The sequence below is a fragment of the Folsomia candida genome, unplaced genomic scaffold (assembly GCF_002217175.1).
Source record: "Folsomia candida strain VU population unplaced genomic scaffold, ASM221717v1 Fcan01_Sc005, whole genome shotgun sequence".
NCBI classification, from domain to species: Eukaryota; Metazoa; Arthropoda; class Collembola; order Entomobryomorpha; family Isotomidae; genus Folsomia; species Folsomia candida.
The window spans coordinates 9,273,692-9,287,254 of NW_019091197.1; the positions used below are offsets into that span (position 1 = coordinate 9,273,692).

At 33.9% G+C, this 13,563-nt stretch overlaps 1 long non-coding RNA gene across 17 annotated transcripts; it reads right to left on the minus strand.

Moving 5' to 3' along the window:
* Positions 1-16: 16 nt before the first annotated feature.
* On the minus strand, positions 17-12,953 carry LOC110849617. 17 transcript variants are annotated; one of them, XR_004834882.1, is made up of 12 exons: positions 12,775-12,953; positions 12,380-12,444; positions 12,267-12,306; positions 12,006-12,084; positions 11,866-11,923; positions 11,364-11,418; positions 10,817-10,911; positions 1,572-1,598; positions 1,401-1,496; positions 966-1,338; positions 715-877; positions 17-543 (listed from the first exon to the last, which is right to left on the minus strand). It is a non-coding gene; the product is annotated as an uncharacterized LOC110849617 (long non-coding RNA). The 17 variants fall into 17 exon arrangements; XR_004834873.1 differs by lacking the exon at positions 11,364-11,418 and having other exon boundaries at positions 715-848; positions 12,775-12,952; XR_004834868.1 differs by lacking the exon at positions 11,364-11,418 and having other exon boundaries at positions 12,775-12,952.
* Positions 12,954-13,563: the final 610 nt, after the last annotated feature.

A 13,563-nucleotide genomic window follows, 5' to 3' on the forward strand; every position in this document is an offset into this window, starting at 1 on the left:
TCAATTTTTCAGAATCTAAACTTTAATGTTTACTTATTTGTATAATTGACAATATTTAAGACCTTTGATCCAAAATATTTCACTACATTACTTCAATTGCTGTTGTTCTTGATTTCATGTTAAATTTACACACAAGGATACAGACATACTTAAGTAAGTACATACTTCAAAGAATATTATTCCATCACTTAATTTGGTATAATTTAAATATATTTAATTGCTTGTCATCGAAGCGAAGAGTACCACTTGTAACTCTTGCTAGGTTAACAATTATACATTTTTCGTACTTTACCTCATCGTTATCCGTGAAATAACCCATTTGCTTGTCAATAATTAAACCATCTTAAATATATGTAATGTTAACATATTTCTAATAAAAAAATGTTTTGGACAATTCATATAGCCACATACATCTTTTAAGATGGTGGGGTTCCCATATTTAGTTAAGTCGTAAGAACCGTAATGCATAATGGAAGTGACGTCATATTCAACACCGAAAGTTAGGGAACCCTGGTGTTGGAGTTTGATGCTGGTATTGGGGATCTGTTCAAATAAAAATAAAATAAAGCAACTGTGCAATATATATTTTGCATTGTCCAACTACTCAGATTCTGCACTGCAAAAATTAGGATTAATTAGCAACGTATAAAGCCGTACACAATTTCTTAAGCATTCGTTCTTTTATCACGCTGATATATTATTTGAAATACTTACTCCCATCTTGGGGCTCGTTGGGATAAACGATGATGTAATTGTCGCGATCTGGACGAGTTTGCTCACTGATGATTAATTCCCATGGCGTGGATATTTTCTTCCATAATAATTCTCTTGTAGACACATCCGTTTTCCTAGAGATTAATAATTTTTTGGCCACCCTCTAGAATTTGGTTTATATGATCAATACTTATCAAAATATTTAAGTATTCATACTAAAAATGTTAAAATTTTATCATCATTTTTCATACATTTCCCAGTCCCAGTCTAAGAATATCCCGAACCCCTACGTTTCTAAAGGTACACGTATTCCCCATTTGTAGCCGGTCCGGTGGGCCATTTCATGATTATAATGCAGATTTTGGTGCTAATTTCGTAAAACGAACAATCAATGAGTTGGGCCTGTTCTGTACTTAAGAAAAAATACTGAAGTGTAAAATTTATATTTTTCATTCGTTCAAGATCTCAGTCCAATCCGGGGCAAGGTGGACGATGTAAACCTTCCGCCAACGCACATATTCGTTCGGGTTTCCGGAAAGGGAACTGACTGCATAATGCAGTCTGAATTATCAGAATGGTTGGTTGAACACTTTCCTTCTTCACCGGTGGGGTTGAGGTGCTCCTCTGGAATTAAAAAAATAGTGATTGCTGTCATCACTTAAGAAAAATACGCGTTAAGATATTACCAAAACTGGCCAAGTTGACTTCGCGTTTACTCAGTCCGACTGGTCCTTTACTGGAAGGTGTCCCATAACAGGTAGTCCCTAACTGAAGGATGGTCACTGTTCCAAACCAAATATGCACCATTTTGAAAAAAATTGCATCTTTTTTGCAAATGTACTGTTATAATTTTCTACCTGTCTTGATTTTATACCCGGTTTTAACTACAAAAAAAGTTTAATACATAGGTTCTGGAATCTCTGTTGCGGTGTAAAACATGCACAATAAATAAAATCTGAAAAATAAGGTCGGACCACAGGAAAAAGTTTATGAACTAGAATATTAAAGATGGGATTGATGTTTTACGTTTACATTGGGGCTGGTCTGTAATCACAATCTACAAAACGTGGGGTGAAAATAATCCAGAATTGTGTAGCAAGGAAAATTTAATATATGTACAATGGGTTCAGTATGAAAACTTTTAATGAAAAGGTGTTAGTTGGAAGAAGTTAAAATAGAGCTAGGAGAAAGTTGAAATTTTTAAGAATCTGAATTTTGTGAAACTTAATTTGGAAGATGGTTTGACTTTTTTTTGCAATGCTTGCTTATATATTCATCTTTATGTATTAAACAATCCAGGCATTAGGTATATGTACTAAAGAACGTCCGGGAATGAATGGGAATGGTCTGAAAATGTGGTCATAAAATCACAATGAGTTATCGGAATTTTAAACTTTTTGCATATGTATAATACCAAATACGTACCTACATAATTTAATTAATAGCTAAGGCCGCCACACCCCTGTTGGCGACTAGTTCGATTTTCTTGCGAAGATTTTTCATTAAATTTTTTCCCGAAGTTTTTGCCACTTCCGAGGTGATTTTCTTCCATCGTCCTTTGAATTTTCGAAAGGTGTCAGGCACATCTTGAAGCCGGGAGTATACTGACTTAGAACGTGCCCAGAATTTTTCGATTGGGCGGAGTTGGGGTACATTAGGTGGGTTGATATCTTTTGGTACGAAATCAATATTTTTCTTTCTGAGGTACTCGGTCACTTTCTTTGCATAGTGACAAGTGGCGAGGTCAGGCCAAAACAAAACTTTATCATTTTTGTGAAACCTATTAATAAATGCTTCCAATCCAGCCTTGACGCAATGTTTCAGATAAATATCTTGATTGATATTCCCTTCGAGAACTACCGGGTCTGATACATGTCCGTGACTGGAGATGCATTGCCAAATGCAATATTTCTTTGGAAATTTGTCTTTTTTTCGTACTTTTTCTTCATAAGCCACTTCAGAGGGATCCGAGCTATGAAAAAAATGACGCCCTGGAAGATTTGAAGGGTCAACCGGAACATACGTTTCGTCATCCAGGATCACTACTTTTCCACGCATTTTCTTCAACAATTTTTGACAGCAATCCTTGATCCGACTTTCTTGTACGGGCTTGTAATTTGGTGCAGGTTTTTTGGTCCTTGCTTTGATTCCTAATTTATGGACCTTAATTTCCCCCAGGTAGCTTTTGGAAATTTTGACTTTCCTGGCAGCTACAGCTACTGACGTTGATGGCTTGGTTTTGAAAATTTTTTCAATTCTATTTTTCACTCGAGTGGTCGCTAGCTTCGCCGGACGACCAGCTGGCTTCTTGAATTGCACATTTTCGGAATCCTTGAACTTTTTTATGTAGGAATACACATTTGAACTTGGAATTCCTTCCTGCTTAAAAAAGTTCCAGGTCACCTTGGAGTCTCGGTTGGCTATCGTGTTGTAGAACTCCATCACTCGTTTTGCTAACAGCTCCCTTTCAAACAAGCTTCTTCTACCCTTATCCATTTTTGAAATTTAAGAGTGATATACCAAATTGACCCTAACGAAGTGGGCTTTCAGAAATTTAAATTATTATAGTTCGCGGGTTTATTGATTTGTCAATATACTCGCTAGAGCGCGCATTCCCATTCATTCCCGGACGTTCTTTACATTTATTAAATACCTTTTTTTGTAATTATTGGTGCTTAAATTGTACGTACATATGTAATGTAATGTAAATTCTATGCATTACTTAAATCTAGGGTGAATTGTAAATTAACGTAATAAATACATGAAATTATTGACAGCGTGAAGGGAACAAATTACATACCTATGTAATTAATCAGAAAGAATTTGTCTATAAATATAGTTAACATACTCAAAATGTTTTAAATTAATGATATCACTATGAAGGTACCTATGCAAGCATGAAATACCTGCATGCTTACTTCACCAAGCTGACAAAAACAGTCTACTAAATATAACATAACACCCTTATTCATTAAATAATTAAGATATGGTTCAGTACTTAAATGATTATGCATTACATACATTTACATACGTATATAAAGAAAGTCAGACTAAAAAGTTCGGTTTTGGTAAGGAATTAAATTGTGAACAATATTAAGACGCTAACTTCATATTTTGCTTAAACTTATATTCAGTTGTCATCTTGCCGAATGCATCGTTTACCGAATGACCGGTTCTATATTTAAATTCTATATTTAATGGGTAGCAAATAAATACCATTATTTTGCCCTAGTCTAAATATATATTTCCAGAGAACTTATTATAAATATGTAACAGTATATTTCTTAAATTTTTGTTAACAGAACTTTTATCAAGTATCGCATTAAAATTTAGTTAATTGGAGATGGAAATGAGTGTTAGGGAAATGGATGAATGATGATAAGTAGGCATCCTTCTCGAGAGGAGAAGGATGGCTATTTAGGGAATAAGACTGCAATTTGGGAGATTGTAGTCTCATTCCCAAAATAATATACTTAGGTAATGTTGGTTAAGTAGTATTTAAGAGGAGAAGGGCGAGATCGAGAAATTCTGAGAAAGAGTGGAGTTGAGGAGAGATTTTGAGAAGAGGAAGAAAGTTAGTTAAGTCAGGAATAGAGAGTTAGTAAAGAAGAGGAGGAGGGCCTCCTGTGAGGGGTGCCCTCACAAGAGGGGTAGGTTAAGAAATACTGAAATAAAGGGTTTAGTTGGACTAGCTAAAACGATCAGTGGACTTGTTGGCATAATAAGCATCTCCGGAGTGTAGAAGGTGGGCCGGACTCCTCCCACTCCTCACATCCGTTACATAAAGACGTTACCACGTAGGAAAGAGATATTTAACTTTCTAAAATGGTGCCCCGATTTCGAGAACTGGCGTCTCTGGATCAGACACAAAGATGCCTTTACTTCTCACTTTAGTCTGGATGTGACATGGTATAATTAGAAGTGAGTGACTTGTTCAAGATTTTTTTTCGAAAACAGGATTACGGGAGTTCATGAATACAGATAAGTTCATTTTTTTCGCCAATTCTTTTGCATTTTGTGTTCTTGTCAATAGCTCAATAAGACAAAATGGGTAGGCTTTTACGTGATCCTTTAGGTGTTTTGGAGCATAATTTGCCTAAGTTTTATCATCATAATTTTTCTTTGACACATTTTGTATATGCCCAATATCAGCATTTTTTACACATTAAAAGTCCATCTCCTAAATTGGAAGAATTCGCTGTACAACTAGTTATTCGGCAGTTATTACAAAAATCTATTATAATCATGTCAGCAAAAGAAATTTTAACTTTTTCGGATTTAATTCTTCTCATCGATCCGCAAGTGGCACATTTTCTCTTCAATTCAGAGGCAAAATCTACACTTGCTTACCTTAAATTATAATTTTTCACAAAATCATTCAGCAAATTTTTTGGGCATCATGATTCTTTACATGTATAGGGTTCCGTAATTTTCTAGTAAATTTACAATTTATTTGCTAATTTTTGTCTGACTAACAATCTGCATATCTCTCATCTATCTTTTTATATTCATAAATCACTAACCTCAAAATATAATTGGAAAAAAAGAGAAAAACAAATTTTGCATGTGTTTTGGTTCCCGAAAATTCATAGTTTATTTTTAAAATTGGTCACACATCTCACTTATACATTTAGGTACTTAAAAGTACGCCCCAGGATTCTCAAAAGAATAGAATTGGCATTTATGCAAAAATAATCGGTAACCCACTTCACTTTGAAAAAAGTGCAGCATTAAAATAATCATTTCGGTAGTCGTTGGCACCCTGGGTTACATATCCACATCTCTGCATGAAAAGTTGGCGTCCTTTCCTTTTTCTTCAACAAATACATCCATATATGTGTATGTAGACACATATGTATGTGGAGCAAATCTAATCTAGGCATCAACCTTTTGGGTTGGAGTTGAATTTTCTCTTCGTGGCTTCTGTAATTTTTAGTCATTAAGTTCATAGATACGTAAGGGTTAAATGTAACTTTACTGATTTAGGTAGGTTTGGAGTATTCATAGCATAGATGTTTTTGGGAATTTTCTTCATCCACTTTTACAAGTCTGGGTTTCATGAGGCCTAGGACGTCGCTTTCGTCTTTCTCCGGGTTTTGTGTTGATATTTCTCTCATGTAGTAGGAACTTTGGTGGTGTCTTACTATTTCTCTCATTTTACAGGAGATGGTTTGGGTAGTTTTAGTTTTCTCATTTATCAGGTTCTTAGTTGACTCTTTTTCATGTTGATGGAAAGTGCAGAGGGTAATAAATATGTCGCGTGATGGGTGGCATTCTTCTTCTTCATTTCTAATTTCGCGTCTCCAAGTAGTTCAATTCTCCGTACGAACAATGATTTGTTGTCATTTTTCTTTACTTCTTCTGATACATAATGTTTATTCTGCTTTCTGACTTTATGTTCGGTTGTCATAAGGTTTAATCTCTTTATTGGTTAAACAATTGCTGTAATAATTTCGGCAACGGCATATTTGGTAATATAGGGAGACGATTTTCTTCTCATTTTTCGAAAATGATTTCGTCATTTTCAGTATGAGAGGTACATTAAGTGCCAAATTTTGAGTTGGTAGTTTGTTACTTTTTGGGGTTGCCCTGCTCTAAGTCAGAGGGAGGCCTTATACATTAAGGCACTCTGCCCACTCGAATTGTTCTCATTGGGGGAGTGGCCGGGGAAAGTTTTGGAAGAATTGTCTTCCGTAAGCATGGCATTGCTAGGTGGAAAGGTCTGTACTTAGGGGATGAGTAAGGACCTTGGGAGGGGGTTCCTCATAAGGGGCTCTTCGCCTTCTCCTTTTCTCCTCAAGGTAACCTGTGAAAACGGACTTCAGGACAAGAGTGGCGTCTCTGTCAGGTTCATCTTGCACAGAATTTTATGATTGAATTAATAATAATATGAAGATTCTACCGGTCCTTGGACTACCTTTCAAGGCCTCTAAGGATGAACCTTTAGTGATTCGTAGAAATTAAAATTTCCAAAGTGATACCGAGAGGGGATGTCACAACTTTCCCAGTAACGTTGATAACTATTTGTGAAATGATTGGAAGTGTCAGCAGTTCGGATGTAATTTTTTGAGAAAAATAAGCAGCCAAGGGACGCGGTACGCAACGGAAGTGGTCACGATGGACCCTTTGGTTTTGTGGTAGTTTAGTGGAATGGATGGATATGTTCCGCGTGCATTTTGCATTACTTTTTCATATAGTAGGGTTGGGAGTAGTAGGATATCATTCGTAAGATCAATTCCTTATCATAAGTTCCTTGTTACCACAGTTGTAACAATAATTTAGTATTGCATATATCGCATTGCGACACATATACCATTTATGTCACAATTTATATAAAAATACACAATAGACACAAAATACTGTTGTGGAAATAGATGACCTCGCATAAATAGAGATAAAAAGAGAGATCAGAGGGAGGTTAGATTAGTTAAGAAACATATGTATTTTGGTAGTGAATATTACAGCAGGAAGGTGGAGGAGGTGAAGGGTCCTACTGCCGTGGGATTGTCTCACGGCCGGAGGGGAAGATTGTCAAATTAATAAAGGACTAGTTAAGAGAGACAATGGGTTGAAGTGTACTTTATTGGTGGAGGGAGAGGAGTCTCTTCCCCCCCGCGACAATTTATAGCAATTAGAATATATTTTCTTTTTGTCATAGCATACTTTCACGGTTTATAATTTGGGGAAGTTGGCGGGACACAGAAATATGTTTAACGAGTGACAAGAAAACATTTTTTTTCATCATCGCCTATTTTGTCAAATATATTCTCCAGCTCCATAACCACCCCATGAAAACGTCTGCGAACTTCTTAACAACGCCTTGTGAAATTAAAGAAATTCTCGGCAACTAAACAAGAAAGTAATCAACCATGTTCCCCTTGATTAATTTCTCCTATATTTGTCCAAAATCAATTAGTTTTTACACCAAATTGTAATAAATGTTAATGTGACACGTCACATCGATCTCATTTGTGTTCTGTCGCTGGGATAATACAAAAGAGTATTATTTAACTATTCTATGAAGGCAGTCCCAGTCTGCCTTGTTCGTTGAAAATTGGGACACTTACATTACGTTTGCAAATTATTTTATTAAATTTAATTATTAGACGTAATACATAATTGTCATATATTATCCATAATTATTAAGAATTATTCATTTATGATATGCCATGAAATGATGATTTGTATGTATGCATAAGCCTGGGGCAATAAAATGACAATTGAAAAGTAATGAAAATATGGGTTTCATTTAGTGTCTTCGCTATTTACATTTTAGTATTTTTTAACTTGCAGTATTTCTGGTAAAAGATTTAACATTTCTGCAGCAAAAGTAAACCATAAGTACAAACATTCACCACATGACCAGTGGCCAAAGTGCCTCGCATGTAATAACACGACGACGACGGATGCGTCTTTAACTCTCCATATGAAAACTTGCAAAGGTAAGGTTTAAAATTAATTAAATGCACTTTGAAAAATAATTATTTTATCATTTAGCGTACAATACGCTCATGTCAGTAGTCAAGCCCTGCTTCGTAATGGTGGAGAAACTACCCACTCAAAAATTGGAGCAAACAACACCACCACCTAAAAAGAGACAGGTCGAGCAACGAAGAAAAGAAGGGCAGCAAAGAAACCCTCCAAAACTTCGCCATGATCTCCCTCCTGATTAATTATTATATATGTATCCGTCTTATATTATTCGCCTTATATATATATATACATATATATATATGACGTCATGAAAGTCATTACTTCATTAAATCTGAGTAAACTCCAAAATGATGACGTCAGTGGTTTTCATTTATTTCAAAAATTGGCAACTTTCCAATTGAATAGTGGCGAATAATACACAACATATAATTAATACATATACTCATATTTTGTAAAAGACATCCGTCTCGTCTCCCACCGACATGGGTATTAGACATGATCAGAGACGATCATTGATAAAACGGCCGAAGTGTTGTGGAGATGGATGGATTACCATCGTAAGTAGGTTTACGGGATGAGAATGCAAGATCTGGGAGATTGCATTCTCATCCCAAAATAATACATTTAGGTATATAAACATATATATAAGAGGAGGTCGAGATCTAGAAAAAGAAGAGAGATAGCTTTGGTAGGAGGAAGAAAGTAGTAACTCTTGAGAGAAAAATAGGACATGAAGTGTTTGGTGTACTAATTAGCATAAGACGCACCCCCATCAGGGTGGAGGGGGAGGAGGCCCTCCTCCACGCCGTAACAGTATGCTTGCTAAATTTGCAAAACTTTTCCCTGTGAAATGGTGAAATGGAATTCATGAGCAAAGCCATCAAACAACAAAAAACCAGAGTAATACCAACCACTCTGGACTTTAATAAATATTATAATTTCTCTCAGTATCAATATCATCGATGTTGAGAGACCCAATTAAATTATAACTGATTTAATATAATATATCGCCATTATTTTTTATTTTAAAGTTTATGACCACGCATTTTATGTCAAGCGACCTTAAATGAATTCAACCTGACAAAGAGTTGAAACTGAGAACATTTAAGTAAATACTTAAAGTAATAATTGTTTGCTGTACGGTTTCCGATTAGTAATACGATTAGTGTCCTAACCATTTATTACTTCTTTAAGGTAACAATGTATCATTAGTACTTTCCAAGTTTTATTCAATTCCTAATGATATATAAATCATGTTAATAACATGATGTTGTAATCTGTTCGCTTGCTTTTGTATCATCCTGTGGATTAGATATGGAGCAAGAAATATGTAATTAATAAGAATTCAAGGTAGCGCATTAGTTAGAACTTTTAAAATATTATTCACATCTCTATCAACATCGCGTATTTATCCACAGGAAACGACGAACAACAGATGAACATTAGAAACGAAATAATTTAATTTAAATAGGCCACTGGATAGTGAAGAAAATTTTTTGTATCAGTATGTATGTTTGAAATACGCAGGAGAGTTGGTAAGTAATGCGAATATATTTTTTTCTAGAAATATGAACACACCTGGCAAAATCACCTCTGACCATGTTGAAATGCAGATAGCTTGCCATTCTCCATAAAAAATTGGCTCGTTTCGTTTATTATTACCTCTACGCCATCCATTTGAAATTTAGCTTATTCAAAAAATTACTTACGAGATTATATTTTTATTTTTCCCACAAACTTTGTCATTTAAATTTTCCCCTTGAGGTTGTAAAATCGGTAATTTCGACACTTTCTCAACTAAACAAAACTAGCCAACTGTCAAAAAATTAATTTGAACAATAGAAATATTCACCATGTAATTTTTAAAATCTCATGAAAAATATGGCAAACATAACGGTCATCTTCCCTCATAGCCGATTTATAGATCCCAAACTGTGGATAATCCGTATCAAATATACAAATTATTAAAACGTCATGCCTTATCTATATTAATTACAAATTTTGTTATTATGCAATACACATTGTCAAAATATGCAATGAAAATAGTGAAATACCAAAATACCCAATTTCATAAACGTTTGTGAAATCCGAGTTTGAGATGACGTTGTAAGATGGTGTGAGACGATGATGACAAAAAATTAGTATTTTTTATGACCGTGGCTATCTTTTTACTGCAGCATGGCCATAATTTTTATAACAATATTTGCTTACATATTTTATTTACAATATAAAAAGCAATTACTCAAAATCTAAAAATATACGCGGACGCAATTATTTGATCCAGCTAATTTTCATTTGGATAGTGTAGGAGTAATAATAAACGAAACGACCCAATATTTTATGATGAATGTCAAACTGTGCGCACCTACAGATTACCTGAAAAGATTTTGCCAGATTTGTCCACGTTTCTCGTGTTTAATCCTACCTATGAAGCAAATTTAGTTGGACATGGTCGACATTAATTCGTAATATACCCGTATTGTTCACAATTTATTTCCGCTACTCTAACCGATGAAAATTAAGTAAAACCTTACAATTATGTAACAACTAAAACTGCATTATATGTATAAATTAAAGAATTATCCTAGAAACAAATCTTCCTGATGCAATTTCCTTAAATTTAAACGTTTATTGGTGACGAAATAAGGATGCTTTTTTTAACACCAACCTTGAAGTTCAACGATCCCAAATATTCAGGTCTAATTAGCATTTGTCTGGTAATATTGGTTCATTAGATCCATCATTTCGGTTCCGCATTTTAACCTAAAATAGAAAAATTTATAATTAGTTACTGCTTGAAAACCAAAAATACAAATTGTAATTTTTTATAGTTATAATTATGAAATAGTAATTAATAATAATAATAGTAACTATATAGCAAGCCATAAACATATCTAACGAAGTTCCTTCTTTATTGAAAATATAAGACGGGGGTACGAATTAACTAAAGAACAATGAATATTTGACAGCTAAATTGTTTCACAAAAAGTTATGCAGTAACAATTATTATTTGTTGTGTGGTTACCTAATCCTTACAAATTCTTCTATTTGCAAAATTTAAAACAGCTTATATTTGAGGTTTGATTATTCTGTAACTGAGATAAATCCCCCAGTCTTACATTTTGATATTTAAAATTGTGATTCTACAAATTTTTATTCGATCTAAATGTTATATAAATGTGTATTAAACACTATAATATACATATTTGCCTTACTCAGGATTGTTATTTGTTTTACTTCCTTAGCCCTGGCTTTCAACGTGTGAGTAATCTAGATATTAACATTCGTAAACATCTGTTAGAATTTGTAATTGATTTAGTCTCCCATGATTAAGTAAGGCAGAAAAGAAAATATGGCAGGGCTATAAAATTTTATAATCTAAGACGAACTTATTACTACAAAACACCAAAGGTTTGATAAGGGATAATTTATATCAACTGCTGGTAAGAATAGAATTGTCAAAGTAATCCTGGCCTAACCAGTAAATTACATATGTATGGTGAGAATAATTTCAATATTGTGTTTAAATAATTTATGACATCGTGTTATTCTTAAGAATTGTTTCTGACTAAATTTTTATAGGGACATAACAACGTTGTTCCATTATAAATTTATTGTGATATGTGTTACAAAATTTCTGGTGCTGTGTGAGTCTACATAAACCCTGGAACCGTTATTCTGTGTTACTCATTCAGTCATTAATGAAAGATTTAATACCTGGTGTCAAAGTATGTTTGTCAACTCTGCAAAATCTAAAGTTGATAGGGTCTGCATCCTAAATAAATTTGTATTGAAGTGGTTAATTTATTGTAATTATAAAGTAATTAATAAAAAGAATTACAATTGTGTGTACATACATATGCTAACTTTCAGCAATGCCGTTGTTCCATATCGTATAGAATGACTTTCTCATTATTCAATTAACTGCTGCTTCTGCTGAAAAAATACACAAATAAATTAATCTCTTATAGACAGTGGTCGAGAAAATACGACAACGTGGTCATTTTTAAGTTGAGAATTATGCATATTTTATTCATATAAAATGCCGAGCGTTATCGCAAAATGCATTCGAATTTCAGATTTGTTGTCGGGTTAAAATTTGATTGCATAATTTTTACCTAAAAGCTGACATGATTGTCGCACAAATTATTTGTCATACTATAATTTCGAATAAAAACAATTAGGAAGATTTTAACTTTTATAGATTTAATAGACAAGAAACACAACATACCTGGGTCGATAGATTTTGCCTGTCAGGACAACTTTTTCTTATGATATATTTAAATACGTATCTGTCTGGAAAACAATGAAGTCCTTTATTAATTTTATCAAATAAATTGGCACGACTTTTTGCTTAATTTTATAAATATTTTGCCAAAAGTATGTGACTATTAAACAAGGACTAAATTTGGTTAAAAAGTTGAAAAACTTTTTTAGAAATTAAAAAAAATAAAAAACTTTGATTTAATAAATTTAAAAAAATTAACACTCAAAAAAATATTTAGCCAATGAGATGTGCAAAATAGCTATGAAGGTTTGTTAAAATTTTCCCGAACTTAATAACTTGATATATGCAAATACTTACAAGACACTATTATCTTTAGTGAGAATAAAATATTTAATTACGTAAAGAACTATAGTCACCAGCGACACGTTTTAATGAGGGGACTGGCAATTTTGCCAGCCCCCTCACCCCAAGAAGTCACTTTAGGAACCAATATGTTTTTATAAATTTTCACCAGAACGACTTTCAAATACACAAGTGTCGTCACAACGAAGTCCAAACCGGTACTGGGGGTAACATTAGTGAGAAAAACTTGGCTTGGTCCCTTGTTCCGGACCGTGCATATAAAATGTGATTGATTACTCGAAAACTTATCTAATACTATATATAAGCCAATATAATGTTAGTTTGCAAAAAAACTTATGTTTCTACATTGACGATTTCAATATCGAGTTGACGACATCCTGAGTACCCGGCCCCTTCATTCTCCATGTATGCAAGCTCTATTTTTAGGCATCTCTTGTAAAACTAAATCTGTCGTCATAAACACATCACACCATAAAACTGTAGGGAATTGCAGCACCGATTGCTCAAGGAACACGTCTGGGCCACATATGAGACGAAAAGAGAATGGAAAGTTGCTCATGAATTCTACTTGGTTGTATTTACGTATTAATTCTTTAAAGATATGAACGAAATGTGTACCCTGATTTTCCCTTTTTTGTTTTTAAACCAACATTTTCATGAAACGGAAAAGGATCTCTCCATAATGCGGAGTCCATGCAGTACCAGAGAATCGGCAACGGAAACTGTCAAATCTTAATAAACATACAGCTAAATATCCTTGTAATGTCAACACTGCCTACATAAATACGGAATCTTAACATCCTACTAGTGGCATTGTGTTACAT